Source organism: Dermacentor albipictus, chromosome 3, assembly GCF_038994185.2.
Source record: "Dermacentor albipictus isolate Rhodes 1998 colony chromosome 3, USDA_Dalb.pri_finalv2, whole genome shotgun sequence".
Lineage (NCBI taxonomy): Eukaryota > Metazoa > Arthropoda > Arachnida > Ixodida > Ixodidae > Dermacentor > Dermacentor albipictus.
The window spans coordinates 88,176,244-88,195,438 of record NC_091823.1 but is presented as its reverse complement, the minus strand read 5'-3'; the positions used below and the strand labels follow the sequence as shown (position 1 = coordinate 88,195,438).

Sequence of the window (19,195 nt, the reverse complement as noted above, 5' to 3'; positions counted from 1 at the left end):
AAGCACCCACAACGCACGCTACGCGTACGCGCCGTCGATAGCAGGACGGCACGGTGGCAGCGGAGCTGGCGGCTAGAACGTGCCTGGAGTGTTCGTACACTAAGTAAAACTGCATGGTAACGCAACGATAAACGTGAAAACGAGTGAAAGCATGTACCTACCAGGTGCTTTTCCTTCTCACGTTGCGAGCCAGATGGCGCCAACAGTCACAGCCTCTATCGCTCATATTCACGAGCATGTTGGACGCCGTCAGTGTTATACTTGTTTTCTTAGTCATGACCTGTTAACTTTTTGATTCGTTCCGAATGGGAAACCGAACTACATACCAAATTGACTGTTAACTCGGCCTGAAACAGACGCCATGTTGAATTCGCGGTGTTTATCCTTAGCAAATAATAAAAAGAAACGACATTACTGAAAATTCGTGGCGGAGCTTCTATACACTCTAAAAACTAGGAAGGGTATCGCAGGAGTGAAGAGGCCGGTTCACTCTTCAAAGCGTCGTTTTACTCTCGCAAAATGTCGAGGAGAGTGAAATGCATTGTTCACTCTCTAACCAAGGAGAGAGTGAAATGTGCTTTTCACTCTCCCCCTTCAGAGAGAGAGAGTAGTTCTACTCTTGCGGCAATAGAGAACAAAACGTAGCGTGATCTTCTGCTTCAACTGTAGGTGGCTGGCCCCGAACATGGCAATGTATCATTCATGCACGCTGAGCAAAGAACACATCGTTTTGCTTCTAAGAGAACAGGCCGCCGCAGTTCAAAGGAACGCGTAGCGAGCGCTCTACTTTTTCACTCGGAGTTCTCCACCGCGCGCGCGCGCGCTCAAGATCGCGGAACAACACAGCACCGGAGAAAGGTGATCTTTTATTGTGTCTGTAGCTCTCAATTTACTCATCACGGCTTTTCTTTGAATGCCTCAACCGTTGAGCTTCCTGCTTCTGCTCCTCCAAGTACATTTGTCGCCGGTTCCATGTGCCTAAAACTGGTATCTGCAGCTCCTTTGTAATTTGAACTTTAAGGATGTCGCTTTCCTTCTATTACCTCCACAGACAATTCTCTGTGACATGCGAAGAATGTCACAGAAGGAAAAAAAAACACTTGGCAATGTCTGCTATGTCTAGCCAAGTGTACAAATTTAAGGACTTTCCAGTACTTCTAAAAATTCCAGGCTTTTCAATGCCTTGAAAACGGCATTTTAGAAATAAAGGGTTTTCAAGGATCGCTACAAACCCTGGTTTCTAGCACCTAAATAATTTTACAAGCTTATTTTGGCATGGAGTTCGGAAATTCATGCTTTTTAGCTAACGCTGCATCATCTCTGTACATTGAAACCACGAGAGCGCAACCATTTTGGAGTAAAGAAAAATACTGAAAGCTTTTAATACCACTCTTTTTCTATGGAGCTTCGTATTGCCTAGTTAGGTTTACGAATGTGCCTGGTTTTGGTGGGCGTTTCTTCGACATTTTCTGTGAGAAGTAGATGACTAACCCCCGTATTCAGAAATGTATATTAATACAAAGCCCATGCTTGACTTTATATAAACGACGCCTGGTGCGAACGTCCCCCAGACGCTCACTGCCTTTCTTTTGGTGCGTTCAAGACTTGCGTCATTTAGATCAAGTCAAGCATGGGCTTCAAGTTATGATGCATTTCTGAATATGGGGGTAAGCGTGCGCTATTTCGGGCAACGCATTGTGCCATTGGCACTGAGAGGAAACGGGGAAAACAAAGTTAACGCCCTATACTCCTAAACTTTCGCGTACCTGTGGTGTGCGTGTTTCGTGGAAGAAGAAACAGCGCTAACACCAGGACGAAAAAAAGCATCGACCACACCAGCGCTTCGTGGTGTTGTCCATGTTTTTGCGTCGTCCTTGTGTTGCGCTGTTTCTTCTAAAATGCTCAACCAACTTCCGGTTGGTTATCCGGCAAGTCTATCCGGCAAGCCGGCAAGTCTATCCTGTGCATATATATTTAACACACGTATGAATGTAGATGGTCTTCGAAGCTTTTAGAACGAGCACTGCCACAGGATACGAGCAGTGCACGCGTAACAAGTGGACACATTACTAATTTAAACATGCGTGCCAATGCATGTGACGCGGCTATCGGCATAAGCAGTCTCCAAATGCTGGAATGCGTGCTCTTCAAAACGCTAACGATCCGCTGCTAATGCAGGACAACAGCTCACAGCGGACTGAACCAAACTCTAAACTAATGCACCTGAAAAGAACGCCTACACGGCAGCGTGAGGCACGTCGAAATGCGTGGTACTGGCATCGCAGTTGACCACATACGAATGGAACTGGCGGAAAAAATAAACAGAAATGCTCACCAGTATACGCGCGACTTAAATTCACATACGTGGATGGTTGGCACGATACTTTGTATCCGCGTATTTTCGGAGAACATATAATGCATGGACTGGAAAAGCACTCGATCGTGAGCTGAACGGCACATTTGTTATTTTCCTGGGGTGACGACAAGCCGTGAATAGTTCTCACGTCGTCGTCTACGTTGTATTCCTCCGTTAGTCGTAGCAAGAAATGGAAATGATGCAAACGCAAACGTATTCCAGTACACAACAGCACAGCACACTGCAGAGAAACTCCAACCACCGCAGCCGATTCCTCAAATACATTTGTTATGTATATAAGCTCTAAAACAACACGACTGAGCGTGGTGGCTTTGTGGTGTAATGGTTAGGATGTGTGCTTTGAATTGTATAGATGCGAGTGTACGCGGGTTCGAATCCACGTGATGTATAGAGCAATGTGGTTCTCCATAAGTGTGTGATTCCCTCGACTATTGTGTTCTAATTAGATTATGTGTCTCCTGATTGTGAAATATGCGAAAGTATTTGCGGATTAAATGTGAATTAGCTTTTTTTTCTCCGCAGTGGCGTTCGGGACACATACGCATAGGCCGATTACGAGCCGTCACGACTCATGGTAGGCAGCAAATAGCCAGGAAAAATGACTGTAAAATCCTGCATAACATTGCTCACGCCTATTCTGAAGGCCGCTTGGAATCGGGCCACTGAGTCTGAGGAGCCGCCTAGAGAACGGTGTATCAGCGACCCTAATTTGATCTGATTTCCTGCCTGCATGCGTGGCCAGGACTTCGCTAAGAGGGTATTGGGAAGAGTAGTTGCACTCTGTTTGGGGGAGTAGAAGTACTCGGTCTGGTGGAGTGCCATTACCCCTACGGTGAGAGTATTACCACTCTGCGGAAGAGTACTAGCACTCCCTGTGGGAAGAGTATTATCACTCTGCAGAAGAGTACTAGCAATCCCTTGCGGCGGAGTAACAAAACTCTGTCAACAGGAGTTGACCTACTCTCTCTCAAAGAGGGTCGATCTACTCTCGAAAAGAGAGTGAAATATGGGACAAGCCGCTACTCCCTCAAAGGGAGTGCCCGGCACTCTCTTAGTTTTTAGAGTGTATTAGCTTTCTCACGATGTTATTTCACCTTTAGCAAACTAACTGAAATTTTACAACAATATTGCAACAAGCTAAATAACAGTAATAAAAAAAAATCGCACAATTCTGCCTGTGAACAACGGCGAAAGCAGACCGAGGTGCTCTCCGGTCTCGCAGGCTTGGCTTCACAGCTGTAATGTTTCTTTCACGGTGATCCATGCATAACTGCAACTGCATAACTTCGCTGGCCAAATGGCTGGACAAATGAGCTAAAGTGAGACTACGCAGGTCGCGGGGGCGGCTCATCGCACACAGAAAAATGCAAATTACACCGAGCTGCTTTGCAGCATCATTGCAACGCAGCACTACGGCCAGCGCACCAGGCTAATATTAACGCTATCCACCGTTCGCGAGCCAATTATCTTGCTCACTTTTATTTCTTCTTTCTTTTTCTATGTGTATGTGCTTGTACCTACAGAGAAAAACAAAAGAACGCAAACCATTGTGGACATTGCCCGCTTCACATCGACAGTGTAACAATCATGATGACGACCTAGAGTGAGATGGTTCGCGCCCACAAACTCGATTAACGTAAAAGATTAACAAATCACGCTAAGCGAGAATTTCGGCGAGACCTAAAGCTAGATGCAGTATGATGAAACGGCAAGGCTAACGTTTCCCGCGGCTAACGTTCATCATACAACCTTAGAGAGTAGCAGACCATATAGTTATAGAACGTTAACGAGTCGCTAATTTTATCGAATTTGGCGGCGGAACAACGAGCTAACGCGTAAGCCCTTTAGAGATAAACGTTGACTCTAAACGCGTCAAGAACAAAGCAAATAACGCGCTTACTGCCAGCTTGCACACGTGCATGCGCGAAAAAGCATTTTGCTGTTCAGCTTATATTGTGTATTACACACGATATTCAGGAATGGTAATGCTTTTTTGAGTACTCATCAGCGCAGCGTGAGCAGCGTACCTTTTGCCAGATATGTAAGCTTTTCTGTATAAGCTGCATCCTGGTCAGAAAGGTTAAAATCGTGTCAGACGCCAATATGAATTTGCCGCCTGAAATGTAAATGCAAAATGGCTTATTTCTTGTTGTTACACTTCCTTGCTTTCTTCTTTCTCTCTCGCTTTCTTTCTAGGACATAGCTCTTGTGAAGCCAGGACCACGATCTTGAAATCACTGGTACTTTTTCATCCGGGCTTTCTGTTCTAACTAAACGACCAGAGAGCGCAGCGGCATTTTTCGCGCAATGAACACGAACGAACACGCTGATAACGCTGCTCGGTCGGCTCTTCAAGGCGACGAAGAGGAGCCGATACCGTCATCAAGGACAGATGCCGCTCGAAAACTTCGAATGATCAGCCGTCACATCACGTTATCCTTGTGGAACGCTGGAAGTTTTCACAACTACCGACTCCACCATCTTGACTCCTCCCTACGCCTTTGTATTCCAGCTGGGCTCTGTTGTCGCGAAGCTACCCTGCTTTGTCGACTATGGCTAGGGGTGGCTTTCACCAAGTCTTTCGCTTACCGAATTGGGTGGGCCGACGACGCCTCGTGTGAGGACTGTGGTAACGAGGAGACTTTTCAACGCCTTCTTTGTGACTGTCCTCGATATACGTTACAGAGACAATCACTTGCAACCGCGATAGCGCGCTTTGACCAAAGACCTCTCACAGAGGAACTCATTTTAAGATACCGCCATCATAAGCCATCGCAGCAGAGGGCGACGAGGGCACTGTTGCGGTTCTTGAGGGCGACAGAACTGGACAGGCGACTGTAGCCTGAACAGATGTTGATAGTGCTACAAGTGTCAGTGTGCTGTGCGATGACAGTGTTCGGTGACAGTGACCGATTGTGATTGTGTGTCTATGCTCCTTCCTTTCCTTATCTCTACTTTGTTTCCACTTTACCTCCCCCTCCCCTCTCTCCCCAGCGTAGGGTAGCCAACCGGATTTTTTTTTCTCTGTTTAACCTCCCTGCCTTTCCCCTTTCCTCTCTCTCTCTCTCGCGCAATGAGAGAATGCGAGGGACGCGAAAAATCACTAGGTGTTAAGAAAAAAACATATATGGGTTACACAACGACAAGAAAAGATAAATTGCGTGTACCCATTTGATATTTCTAAGTCCAGAATTTCCAGCCAGATCTTCGTTTCGGGAGAGCGTTGTTCACTAAACTGCAGAACTCAATGGCTGTTATGGTAAAACCAGGTTAGTGTGACTATCACTGCGCAATACTAATCTCTATCCTGTTCCAGTTGCCAATATCAAACGTTTCCTCATTAACACGAGATTATTTGACCCATCACGGGGGATTTATTAGAACTCCTGCAAGGGATCAAAAGAGGCTTTGGACCAGCAGTTTTTTTGACGTCAGCAACACGACCAGGAGTGTGGTGTGAGAACCATGGCATTGCCGACAGTGCTGCATGCAGTTCATTCACTACAGAATATGTGAAACAATAGCAACATGATTACGGAAAGACCACACGTCTTCCATCTCAATGCCACAGCGAAAAAATGTCACAGCGCAGTACAAGAGCAAATGCAGCATACTTCTTTATATATATATATATATATATATATATATATATATATTACGGTGGCAAATAGCAGACAGCGATCCCAATCAAGGATAGTACTTCCATCGGCTGTATCAACTTGTAAACATTCGCTTGCTAACTAAGTCAGCGCGGACAGCAAACATGAACACATGACACTCGATGTCTGCGGACACTTGCTGTCAAAACGCTGGCGTGAGGAAACGCAGCAGCAGCAGCAGCGAATCAAGTCACATTCACCTCGTGTGTCGCTTCAATGCCCGCCGACGATACTACGCTCTGCCCCCAACGCAGATCGTTCTCAAGATACGGCCGTGCGGCCACGTGCAGTCACCACATGCGCAGTAACAGCCGGAGAGAGTGCCGCTTCCCCTCCCCCCTCCCAGTGCCTGGCAACGTTGGATGCCTCGCACGCGAAGGAAGGCGGCGCGCTACCTCTTCGTATTCGTCCCTTTCGCGTGGACGAGACTGAGCCGCGATCGTCGTCTTCCCTCGCACGCTTTCACTCGCACATACAGCGTAGGGCGCGCGGCGGCGGCGTTATCACCCTTGAACTTTATACGGAGCCTCACGGCGACGCCGACGTCCATGTGGACGCCGATTGCAGAAATGTACTTGGAGTGCCCATACGATTGCTATCGCAATGAAAGAATAGTTCAGATGTTGTGACACTGGTAAAGCCAGACGAAGTATTCTGGCTAAACCAAAATACCTGATTTTTGTAACGCTTTTCTTTAGCACTACTTCATCGTGTCTTAAATGCCGTCTTTGCCGCGTCCTTTGAGAAACTGATTCGCTTTGCTAGCTAGCATTAGGGCTTGTGGATTCGCTGGCTAAGTAAAATTTATTTTGCTAGCAGCGTTACAATTCAGTCCCGCGTGCATCATCTTACACAATGCACAGCTTACAGTTTCTTTTCTTTTCTTCTTCTTTTAAAAGACGGCATTGAAGACGGCCGATTTCTCGCCTGTTGACTTATTTTCTTAGTGCGGTGGTTTGAATCCGTTTTCTGGCCCGCTTTTGCTTTTATTAACGCCAAACTATGAATATTTGCTTCCAGCAGGGGTTGTGTTTGCTGTGTACTTAAAACGTAATGTTATGCTAGAACAGAGGTTTTACCCAACTTGTCTCAGCCAACGCGGTTCACTTGGAATGAACTTTCAAGAGAGTTGAACACTGAGCGAGTCAGAAAGAGAAAGAATCAATTAGTGAGTGAGTCAGGCGGAGAGAGTGAGTGTGCGTGAGTTAAAACCCCTGAGACTTCGCAAAGTAGCGACACTCTCCTCCTCCGCCTTCACTCTTCCTCGTTTCTCCTCTCTTTCGCGCTCCATCCTCGAGCGTGGCGCCACCTACATCACTTGAGCGTAGAAGACGACCTTTCGCAGAGTCAATGCACTCACAGCAAGGCCAGGCGCTTTAAATGTTCGCATTGGCTTTCTAGCTCCGCTGAAATTTTTGTACAGCATAGAATTTTTATGCGCAGGGTTACACAAATTCAGTGACGGCAGCTTTTCTTTCTCTGTTTCTATAACTATATATAAAAAAGTATCTAAACGAGCGCTAACGCTGCCCCGGCCACGACGGCTCGTAATGTATCGCGTGGGTGACAATTAGGTACGCAACATTTGTCAAGCGCGTGTCCCGAAATCTTGCCGCAAATGACTGTAAATAACACGTTTACAATCGAGTGCCATCATCCTGGCCTTCATCAAGCCCTCAGTAGCCTAAATATACAGTGCCGCCATTACCATGTGAATTCACGACGCGTATCAGCTATGGTGCACAACGGCTGGCATGGGGCACAATCGCTGCTCTGAAGGTTCGATAAAGCACTAAAAGTTACAGTGCCGCCAACGTGCGCACTTGCCAATCTTCTAAGCACGCGCAAAGCCTCAGAAGTAAACGCTGGTGCTATTATGTTTCTCGTGCCTCAAATTCGACTTAATGACGCGCGGCCGATCATCCAGTCGGGCCTCTGCGTACTTAGAAAGCGAAATAAGTTTTCTAGTATTCATTCGCGAAGCCTGAAAGCAGTAACAGCGATTCATACAGGCTCAAACAAGAGTATAGTGATCTTACGTTGAGTAAAGTATTTTTACAGGTTAGTGACTCATCAAGAATAACACTTCATCGTGCGTTAACTCGTTCGTTCACGAAGTGACGCACTTGTCGCGAACCGAGTTGCACTTAGGTGCATGCATTGAGGACAGTTGCGCTCGCTCCGAAATAACATACGCGGGATGTGACTTTAAAGAAGTGATGAACGCGCATAGAATTGCCACGCTATGATGCGACCGAAAATGAGGTAAGTGAAATGATGCAGTCGCTGATATTTAGGAACCATTTGTTGTCTCATTACGTATTTAAACGTACCAGCCTAAATGCCCTACAGCAAATGCGCCTAGCAGACATAGTGGCCATACGAACTAATAGTTGAACGAACGAGTAAACGACAACTATACCAGCCAGTGAACGAGCGGGCGACCGCCCGTATTCTTTGCGAGTGCTCCACCACCGCATTTTAACCTTCACACACTTTAATGTTCACGCGAATTAGCCCGTATAGCCATAAAGGCCTAGGAAGTTGTCGTTCAGCGACGAACGCGCCCCGTAACTCGGTTTCGGGGGACCATGCACGCTTTTTCTTCGTATCGCAAATCCACCGGGCGGCCGCCAACGACGAACACGAACAACAGTATTCGCTCTACAGAAGGCTAGTAAGTAATCATAAAAGACAGAGAGTTGCTTCCTATGATGAGTTTCAACGCTCGAGCCTCAAAATTTTTTCAAAAGGACTGCGCTTATTCTTAAAAGTTTCGTAATCACGTTTTCACACGCAGCCTCGCGTGCCCGCGAATTCAAGCCTGTTGGCGAGAGAAACGATTAAGCGCACCAAATACGACCACGTACTGCTTATATAAACAAAGTACACGTCACGTAGGAATCGTGCTAAAGCGTGCAGAAAAATGGCAACATGCTCAATGAACTGTGCAATAAGTTCTTCCTCGCAATTCGACGAATCCATGGTTTTCTTAACCCGTAGCGCTTACCAGACGGTATCAAGCAGAGCTTCTTGCCTTTTCTGAAACTGTTTTGACATACGAAGGCCCAGCAGGTCATGGGGTTGGAAAATGCCTTGAAGCGACGTCGGACTTTCCACAAAACTTAGTTCAAAGCGTTCGCAAACCAAAACAACACGGAAGAGCAAGGGCGTCAACGTGCGCTCCTCGCCAGTCGGTAGACGCTTCTCAAGCGAAAATGGCGGCGGAGCGCGACTGTATACAAACGAAGCCGGCGCGAAGGCCCACGTGATGCCATTAGTCCAATAGCAGCGGCGTCGGCCTCGACGAGGGTGCACGAGGAGGAGGCGGCATTCTTCAAAGCGTGTCGCTACTTTACGAAGTTTGAGGGGTTTCATGCGTGAGTAGGTCGCCTCTTACTAATCTCTATTGCGGACATGTTTGTTTTTCCCCTGCTCTCGCTGAACCCAAGGGCTTCAAGGAGGCCAGTGATTCCTAAATCTACCGCTGGGCAGATAGATAACTTCACATTCTAATAAAACATGCTCCATCGTTTTCCTAGCTTTACCGCAGAAAAAGCACATGCTTCTTCTTCCTTGTACAAACTGGTCTTCTGTCTTCAACAATTGACAGCAGCGCCGTGCCGTGGAGATATCGGCAGATATTGCCGGGTCAATCCAAGAAAGTTCCACCGCTGGGAATGGATATGTTGAATACGCATTTACAGCCGTAATTTGGCTAAAAAAAAAAGGAAAATATAGGGGCAATGACTTTCTGACTCGCCTATATAATATCCAGCAAACCCGCATGACATATATTCCATTCTTCTTTCAGAGATGGAAATGTTCGCAGGTAAAACGATTTGAAGCAATGATATGTCGTGGAAGCGGAATCTGTTTTCCTCCTCACCAATCACCTTGCGAGTGGACGGCTTCATGCGATGCGCAGTGGTTATATCTCCTGCACCACCTATTTTCTTTCTCACAACGCTGCTTACTCATACGGCTTGTTTTGTCTTCTCTACGCAAGAAAACATGCTCGCGTAACGTCGTTCTTACCGCAGAGTGTGTAGGAAGAGCTCCGTTGCTCGGAACAGCCAGATGACGGAGTTGGCGTAGGAAGGCGTTGCTCGCAACTTTGCGATGAGTCTCGGGCTGCGCTTTCAGGAACCCACCAGGACTGCTTGAACCCGGCGGCCCTGCAAGAGAAGACGATAAAAAGCTTCAGGCAACGAAAACAACGTAAACAAACATGACGGAGAAAAAGAAGGCGCGTATAAACCGAATATTCGTAGAAAAAATAATTCCACAAAGTAACGAGGCACGAGTTAAGAACGCTTCAACATCGCGAGCTGAAGCGGCATGCAAAGTTTGCGCCCCAGAAAATTGCATAGAGGGTGGGCGCAGGCTGAAAACCCCGCAGTTTGCCTTTCGCTTATAACAACATTTTCTTAAATATTAAACGCGAAGAGGTTAGACTGAAAGACCATCGCGGACACATGCAAGGAGCCCTCGGCATGTAATAGCCGCGCCGTAAACGGCGCAGGCACTTCGTAATTGAGGGGGCTAGACCCTCCGGCGGCTATATTGGTATCTGTTGCTAAAATGCTTCAATAATTTTTTGTTTTGCTTCGTTTCACAGTGAAGTCTTAGTTCATTTGTAGCGGTCGGCATTGTATAAGATGCAGACTTTAAGGCCAAAGTTACCAGGTAGAATACAGCTATGTTGATAAAGCTGGAAGCTAAAGCTTTATACTCGCAGGCAAATGAGCGATTGTTACCCGGTGCCCAGCGGAGAGGATACTTTTTGTTCAGCCAACCGCCAAGGGTCCAAAGAATCACACAGGCGTAAAACCGGGTGGACCGAAACAATGATGTCTTTACCGGGGCGCTGTTTAAGCGCAAACTGTTTCTCTCGCGAAGCTGCCAAACACAATAAAAAAAATGAAAATTTGGCCTGCCAAGATTGCTGTTTCGAACCCAGGGTCATTGTGGTGGCTAAATTGGTCCATACCAAACAACGCCCTCGCCCCCCCCCCCCCCCCCCATCGCTGCCTCTGCTTCACGTTAGGAAAAAACTGCAAGGCGACACTCATGTTCTCAATTTTTTGTATTATAGGTACGCTTGTTCGAATGCAAACTACTTTTTCTTTTCAATATTTGCAGCGCTGTCGCACTTTTGCTCCTGGCCAAGAGCGGGCAGGAATGGAACGTCAAGGCACGAAGTTAAGTTTAATAGGTGGAGTAGAAGATAGAAGCAGAAAGAAAGACTTAGGGTCTCCTTCCGCAATAACGTAAACCTGCTAAAGATTTTATGGCGACAGCAATTATATGGGGACAGGCGCATTTCTGCCGTTGGCGTCGGCGTCGCCGTGAGGTTCCGTATAAAGTTTAAGGGCGATAAAAATTGTCGCTGCGTGGCGTATGCTGTATGTACGAGTAAAAGTGTGCGAGGGTGAGCGGGCGATCGCGGCTCAATCTCACGCTTAAAAGCGAGAAAAGCGGGCAGGAAGCGCGCTGTCTTCTGTTGCTCGCAAGGCTCCGGGGGGAGGGTAGCAAGGGGCCGCTGCATATTGAAAGCCATCTCGACGGGGAAAGAGTCCGACGCGCGCTGCGTTTTCGCGGCTTAGTTCACGTTGATGCGAGACGCAGCACGAAGGCCAATTCGCTCGCTGCTGCTGCCGCGCTTCCTCCTTCCACCGTTTCGACAGCGAGTTTCCGCGGTTATCGAGTAATATGTGTTGAGTTTGCTTGCGCACGCATGATACGATGCTTGTTAATTTAGTGTGCCTATGTTCACGAGTTTATGCGGCAGATAAAACGACTATCCTTTCTTTGTATAGCTAACTGACCTCTAATTTGCTATATTACTCGATGCTTCGCTTTTCGGGCGAAACTGCGACAGTTATTTTCTCTCTCTTTTGTGCGTTCCTAACATTGACTCAAACAAATTAAAACAAGTAAGGTAACAACCTACACTCGCAACAGCTCCCACGTTCTCGGTGCGTACCTTTAACTTCCTCCTTCAGAACATCTGTGACCACAGACTGCACTCCTGGTGGTGTTTAACAAAGATTCACAAACAAAGTAACTGGTCTCTCTATGTAGTGAACAATAGAAAATGCACGGCGGAACACAGGTATTAGATACTAATACCTGTGTTCAGAAGTATTATGATACTAATAAGAAGGATTACTGGGCTAGATATCCAAGACGCATCCAGAACTTTCTTGTGAACATTTACATGTTCACAAGAAAGTTCGAAGTAGTACAGAAAAAGTTCATGATGAAGTTGTAGCAGCCGATAACTTCAGGCATTCGTCACTCATTTTATGTACTGCGTGGTTAGTGTTCAGTCACTTCCCCCGTTCTGGCGTCAGGAGACCGGTGACATCAGACTCGACAAATCCGGTGGTCTGTTGCTCTTTCCCTCCGAAGGGAGCTTTGTGGGAAACGTACGCACATCACTGGGTACAAACAGGGGTAGGGGGATCGTACATTAAGTTACGGAGTTTTACGTTCCAAAACCACTTTCTAATTATGAGGCACACCGTAGTGGAGGACTCCGGAAATTTTGACCACCTGGGGTTCTTTAACGTGCACCTAAATCTAAGCACACGGGTGTTTTCGCATTTCGCCCCCGTCGAAATGCGGCCGCCGTGGCCGGGATTTGATCCCGCGACCTCGTGCTCAGCAGCCCAACACCATAGCCACTGAGCAACCACGGCGGGTAGGGACCGTACATTGGCTCCGCTTGTCCGTTGTCTCCGCTTGTCCACTGACTCCACTTGTCCACTGACTCCACTTGTTTACTGACTCCACTTGTTTACTGACTCCGCTTGTTTACTGACTCCGCTTTTCCACTGATTACGCTAGTCCACTGTCTAGGACCGCACACTGACTCCGTCTCCAGCGTGGACATGCCAATTTCGGCGGCTGACAGGTGATGGACCGTATCCTTGCACTATTTCCCTAAACCTCTCTTGACCAAGGTACTCCCGTGGTGGCCATAAATCATCCGTTTTGAGAACCATTTTGATGAGGCCGTCGGCCCGTTCCCCATAAACGCGCTAGCTGTGACCGGAAGTAAAACGCGGGTTGAACGGTCAATCACAACAATACCGCCGAGCGACCTTACAGGAAACCATACTAAACGGAGACCACCTGTAAGCTATTGCTGAAAGTGAAGGATATCCAGCTGCAGATACTTTGGCTGCTGACACCTTGGCTTAGCTAACCTGTAGCAGAAGGCGCGAGGATGGGTTGGGCAGGGGGCCTCGGACGGCCTAAAGTGGTCTCACTCGAAAAGACTGGTACAGCTAGCTTTGTCGATCTTACATGAATTGCTGTAATCAAATTGATATGACAGGTGAAATTGCGCAAATAAACAGCATATTGACAATAAATAAATAAATAAATAAATAAATAAATAAATAAATAAATAAATAAATAAATAAATAAATAAATAAATGCTTACTGAAGAACCCAGGAACAACCACGAGGCCTTACTACTGGCGCACTCTTTTAATGCTTTGTACAGCGCGCGAAGGATGCTGGTTTATGACCTGTATAGAACAAGTATACGAGCACGCACGAAACGCATGTACAGCGCATGAAAAAGGAGTATGCACATAGTGAATGTAGAGGATAACGAACATGAAATAGACATGACGTCAATATAATTACACAAATCACAGCTGTATAAGCCTTGAGGCCGCAGATCTACAATATGACGCATACACTGTTACGCCACGACAGCTACAGTAGTGCATTCATGATAAAGGACGCTAAGGAAGGGAGAGAAAGACTATCTTGCGGGAACAAAAGCCCGCCAGACGTGATGGGACCTTGCTATAAGAGAAAATACACGCTTTCTGTGAGAATAGAAAGAAATACACTCTGCGTGAAATTTTATATAGATATTATTAGGGAGTCGTCATTCTGAAAGAAAGCTCCGCGAAAGACACTATCAGCGGTGCATAATGAGAACAAGGTGAGCAGCGGGGACAGACAATGAAGAGGAGCGCAGAGGCTGTTGGGAACTGGAACATGTTCACGAAAGGAGGAGAGGCCGCGAGCGCGTTGCTAAGGCGTGTCAATAGGGAGTTTTAGATTAGGGACGCTAGCTGTTTGCGTATGCAAGAACTAGGGTCCACGCTAATACGTATGCGCAGAGCCGTCTGCGCATGCGCAGTGCCACCGCCCCTAGCTCTTGCGTACGCAAGCCGCTTGCGTCCCCTAACTCTCTAATAGAGAGTTTTACATTAGGGGACGCAAGCGGCTTGCACACGCAAGAACTAGGAGCCGCGTTACTGCTCATGCGCAGACCTAGACGTAGACGTCCGCGCATGAATAGTAACGCGGCCCCTAGTTCTTGCGTGTGCAAGCCGCTTGCGCCCCCTAACCTAATCTCTCCATTCTTTCCACAGCAAAGTGCGTGATACCGACACACATCCATGCGTAAATTCCTCTCACTTCAATGGAGGCTGCTCCAGCCATTGGTTTACTTGCATAGAAACCAGTGTTGCTGTAAAGGACGTTCTCACTCTATATACGCAACGAACCTGTGGCGATACTCTGACTGAGCCAGTATGCGCTTTCAACAAAGGGTGCTGTTTAAAACAAGCCTGCGATAGAAAGTGAACAGAACAATTTGCCCCCAAATGGCCTCTCCCCAAGATAAAACGGTCTCTCGAGGAGCGAGCTGTGCAATGCCAGTCGTGTATGTATTCCCTTGATTATTCGGTTTTCGATATTGTGTGGACTGTTCAGCATATCTGTGCAATTTAAAGACATTACTGAGGGAGCGAGCCAAACGATTTGTTTTTGTATGACCGCCATTTTCACTATCGCGGTGCATGCATCATATTTCAGCTGTGGCGAGAGAAGAGGGCGATTCACGATAGACGCGCCTGTTTCTTCAGTTTTGTTTAGTGAGAGGCGAAAACATTAGCTTGACGTAATACAGTGCCCGTTTCGTTCCTGTATGCACCATGCGTGTTTAGTGCGCACGCCGCGTTCGTTATTAGCCAACGAAAGCTTGTACAAAGATGCCTTTGTTTTATTCATACGAGTTGCTGGTGCCATCGCTGACATGTTAGAGATGCGCATCAGGAGGCAAGAATCAGGCGCAAGAAATTCAGCTCGCGGTTTCTTGTAAAATTCATAGTCGGCCAATCTTGACATTTTTGGAGAGAACTTCGGACACTCAGCGTAAGCTTCTCGAAGCTTACTTCGAGGCCTGTTCGCATAAACTTCCTGCACATTTTTTTTTTTTTTACAGAAATAGGATACAAAGTTGGAGCGCATGTGCTCAGGCGAGGAACAGGAAAATAAAAGAAGGTATATTGCTGTTTACTTAAACGTCAACGTCGGGAAAGGAATGCTGCGCAACAATCACTACAGATTGTGTTGGAAGAAAAAAGGAGCGAGGTATAAGTCACACAAAAACAAAGGCGAGCAACTTGAATATGTGATGAATAAGAAGGAGGAGAACGAAGATAAATGTATGCAGGGAAGCCAACCTTTGCGCGCTGTTCTTGCTAACATTGCCCTGTTTTTGTGCCAGAAACAAGCGGAAGCTCAAAGCGGTGTTCATGCCAGGATCCCGATTGAGATAAACATCACGGCAACTCTTTTGTCAGTAAGAGGGACCGAGATAAGATTGGGACCAAGAAAAATGGGACGGCTGGTGAAAGTGCTGCGGGAAATGCAGATGGGAGGCAAGGAAGGTGCTGGCTATCGGATTTAGACGCATCGAACGTGACTACACTGCAAGGGAGAAGAAAAAGAGGCTCGAACGGGGGCTTAGGGGTGTGAGTTTTGGGCGCAAAGATGCAATTACCGACTGGCCGCATAGCTAATGAAACCGAACGGCTCCGATTCCGGGCACGCTCACTTTAAAGCTAACTTTTCGTCCGCGCTTCTGTGCGGAGCTGCATCACAGATAGAATGGAAAAAAAAATACGAGAGCAACCTCAGAATATCCTGAGGAGCTCCTGAAAGTGATTACTGCTGGCGCCTTTACTAGTCCCTTACACATTGCTCGCGGTGACCGGCTGACGTAAGGCACTTTTTCATTCTGAAACTAAAGCTAGGGGCGAGGCTGGCCTCACCTTCCAAGGCGGACCGGACCGTGTTAATGAGTGGACGCAGGATATTCGTGGTTAATCTGGCTCATTACATTGGCAACGAGAATAAGATATAGTAAGTGAGCTGGCGTTCAGCCAAAGAGGTAGCGCCACGTGTTCGTATTCACGAAATTCAATGAACGCGTCTATCGCAAATGACCTGCACGATTTAGTCGTCGTACTGGGCCAAGAAAATCCGACATATGAAATGTAGACGGACTTCACGATCAGTTTCGAATCTATGCCGTCAGTGCCGCAAAAGGCGCCGGTAGTATAGTAGTCTTTGCAGGCTGAAGGACAACTGTGCTAAGAAGGACGAGTTATCTTATAGTTTATTGTTACCCGCCACCTTAGCAATCGAGATCAGGAGCCAGAGGAGTGAGGATGAAAAGGTTCTACATTGGCGCATATGTAACATTCTCCATGTTTGCTCTACTAGAGTTCGAGCTTGACCCACACAAAATGGCGGACTTCGCTTTAGAAGTGGGAGCGAAGCGCGTGAGCTGGTGCCACCATTCTTGCATCCCTCTAATTCCTCACTACATCCTCGCTGCTTGCTAGTCTAGTGCCGGAAATGAGAGGACGGCCATCTTGAGTAGGGCAAGCCACTGGTGCGGGAACGCCCACGTACAAGCTTTTACATATGTCTGGCGGAGGAAACACATTCGTCGGCATATAGATGTGTATTATTTCTGTATACGACACATTCAATATCATCGCCGTCTGTTTCAGAGCCATTATTGAGTGTTCGGCCTTCTTCGTAATTCCCGAAATTTTAAGACGTACCTGAGGCCATTAGATGCTCCGTTGGGAAGATGAAGGCTTTGCTGTTGTTTTGTTGCCTGATAGATGACAGGCTTGATAAGTGATGATAACTTTCTAAATTGTGGCCGGATTTATTTCTGATTACAAGGATGCCTGCTGATGATCATGCGTACGGCGAAGCTGATGAATGTGTGCTCCAAGGCAGTTTGCAGCGATGTGTGTTGGAATTTGATGATCTCTGGCGAGCACGATTGTTGTAGACGCTGAGGCACTTATCCAACAAGTGCGCGGTGCTTGGCCCTGCGAGCTCACTAGATAGCGAACATGCACTTATTGCACTTAATGCACTGTTGAACTTTTCACTTATTGCATCATCGACTTTCACCCATTGGACAGCCCTGGCAGCCTACAGGAAGAAAGAAACGAGCTATCAGCGTGGAAAGCCGTTGAGATAAATGAATTCATCGCCACGCGAATAAGTAGCCGGTGCGCATATCTTAATGGGAGACACCAACCTATAAAGCCGTGCACGCGAAACACAAAAAAGTAGAAGTAAATGGAGAAGTCCGCTTACAGTTTCGCAACGTTTATTGGTGGTGATCCAAGACGTACACACCAGCATTATGATTATATATATATATACGCACGGTTTTCCACGCGAATCATAATCGTCGAGATTGAGCCATTTGAAACACTTGCCTTCGTTTCTAAGCGTTGGCAAAGCAGGTGCACGTGCATATATTATAGCTCTTTCTTGCTCACGTGCGTATTAGCATTCATCCCTGGTAACTCGAGAGAGAAAGAGAGAGAGATAACTTTTATTAGACTGCAGAGGGCTGATGCACCAAAGGTGTGCCCCGCTCTCATCGTCGGCGGATCTGGTGACTCAAATTTGACGCTTTGTTCGCTGCTTTTTATGATTCGCACATCACGAAGTGGAAATCCTCATCGAAGAACCTGATTGGTTGGGCAATGTGGCCCGCTCTCGGACACGTGATTGGCCTTGTTAAGGCAGGGTGTGTCGAGATTTAAAGGCGATTTTTCATTGTTTCCTTTTGGCAGCTTAGATGTGATGAAGTGGTTCGAAAGAAAGTGCGTGGGTAGTGTGGCTACCGAGAAAGATACGATGAGAGAGTTGCGAACAGGCACGTGGAACACTAAGACGAAAAAACAAGAGACGAACACTGACGAATGCTTTTTTTTTTGCATGTTGGTTTTCCCGTGCGTGCTAGTTGTGCAACGCCCATACACCATACAGTCATGCCGTACCCCTATGGGAGCACTTACAAGTGTTATTTTGAGGCTATTTAATTTCTTAGCCAAGATATAAGCGAACGAGAGTGTCTGACGTCAATTTTAAGGCCATATCGATGTAATTTGAATGTACGTGGGAAAATATAACCCAGTAATACAAGTTTACACCGGGGGATGTGACTCCCACATCTAAAGAAACCGTCGCCGCGCTTCGTTTGCTGTATGTGCGAGTGAAAGCTTGCGAGGGTCAGCCGGCGAACGCGGTTCAGAAAGAGACTAAGTGTGATTGTGAAGAGAAAATAACGACTCTTCCTCTTCACTATCCCTCTCTCTCTCTCCCTGAACTGCGCTCGCCGGCTCACCCTCGTACGCTTTCACTCGCACACACAGCATACGGAGTAGGGCGACGTTTATTATCGCTCTTGGCCTTTATACAGAACCTAACGGCGACGGCGACGGCGACGCAGACGGCAGAAATGTGCCTTGGGCGGTCAATAGCTATCGCAATAAAATTCGACACAAGTTTTTTTTCACCGTTCTCACGGGGATACAGCAGAGCTGCGTGCCAAGCGCCGTAGCTTATTATAACAACTTGTGACGCGCCACGCTTGCAGTTATTTTTATATCCGGGCTAGGAACGAAACCGGCGTAAGTACTTTCTTTCCCTCTTGTGGACCGCAAGGCGACACCTCCATAACCCGGCTAACTTCTCGAAGCTACCCCGACACCGCTGCTATGTGAAATCAACCATGACGAAAGCGCTTAGTATGTCTAGTAGTAATATAGTAATGCTGGCGTTAAGAGCGGGACGGTGAATGCGAGGCGAAAAAGCAGAAGTGTGGATCGCACATTGCGTACCTCATCACCACGGTCCTCCTCACAGCGTGCCGGTTCGAGGGCACTAGTATAGACTGCCATGATTCAACTAAAGCAAGAAGGACAAAAAGTACAGAAAGAAAGAAAGAAAGAAAGAAAGAAAGAAAGAAAGGAAGAAAGAAAGAAAGAAAGAAAGAAAGAAAGAAAGAAAGAAA

The 19,195-nt window shown here is 47.1% G+C and overlaps 1 protein-coding gene across 3 annotated transcripts in view; it reads right to left on the bottom strand.

Annotated features, from left to right (window-relative positions):
- Nucleotides 1-19,195, bottom strand: part of LOC139057453 (dopamine receptor 1-like) — a 556,142-nt gene that overhangs the window by 213,929 nt on the left and 323,018 nt on the right. For 2 of the 3 annotated variants that reach the window (XM_070535761.1, XM_070535759.1), the window contains exon 2: nt 10,075-10,214. The gene's annotated coding sequence lies outside the window, so the exon portion shown is untranslated. Of the gene's footprint in view, nt 1-9,046; nt 9,224-10,074; nt 10,215-19,195 lie in introns of those variants that run through there. The other variant, XM_070535763.1, reaches the window with a different exon arrangement.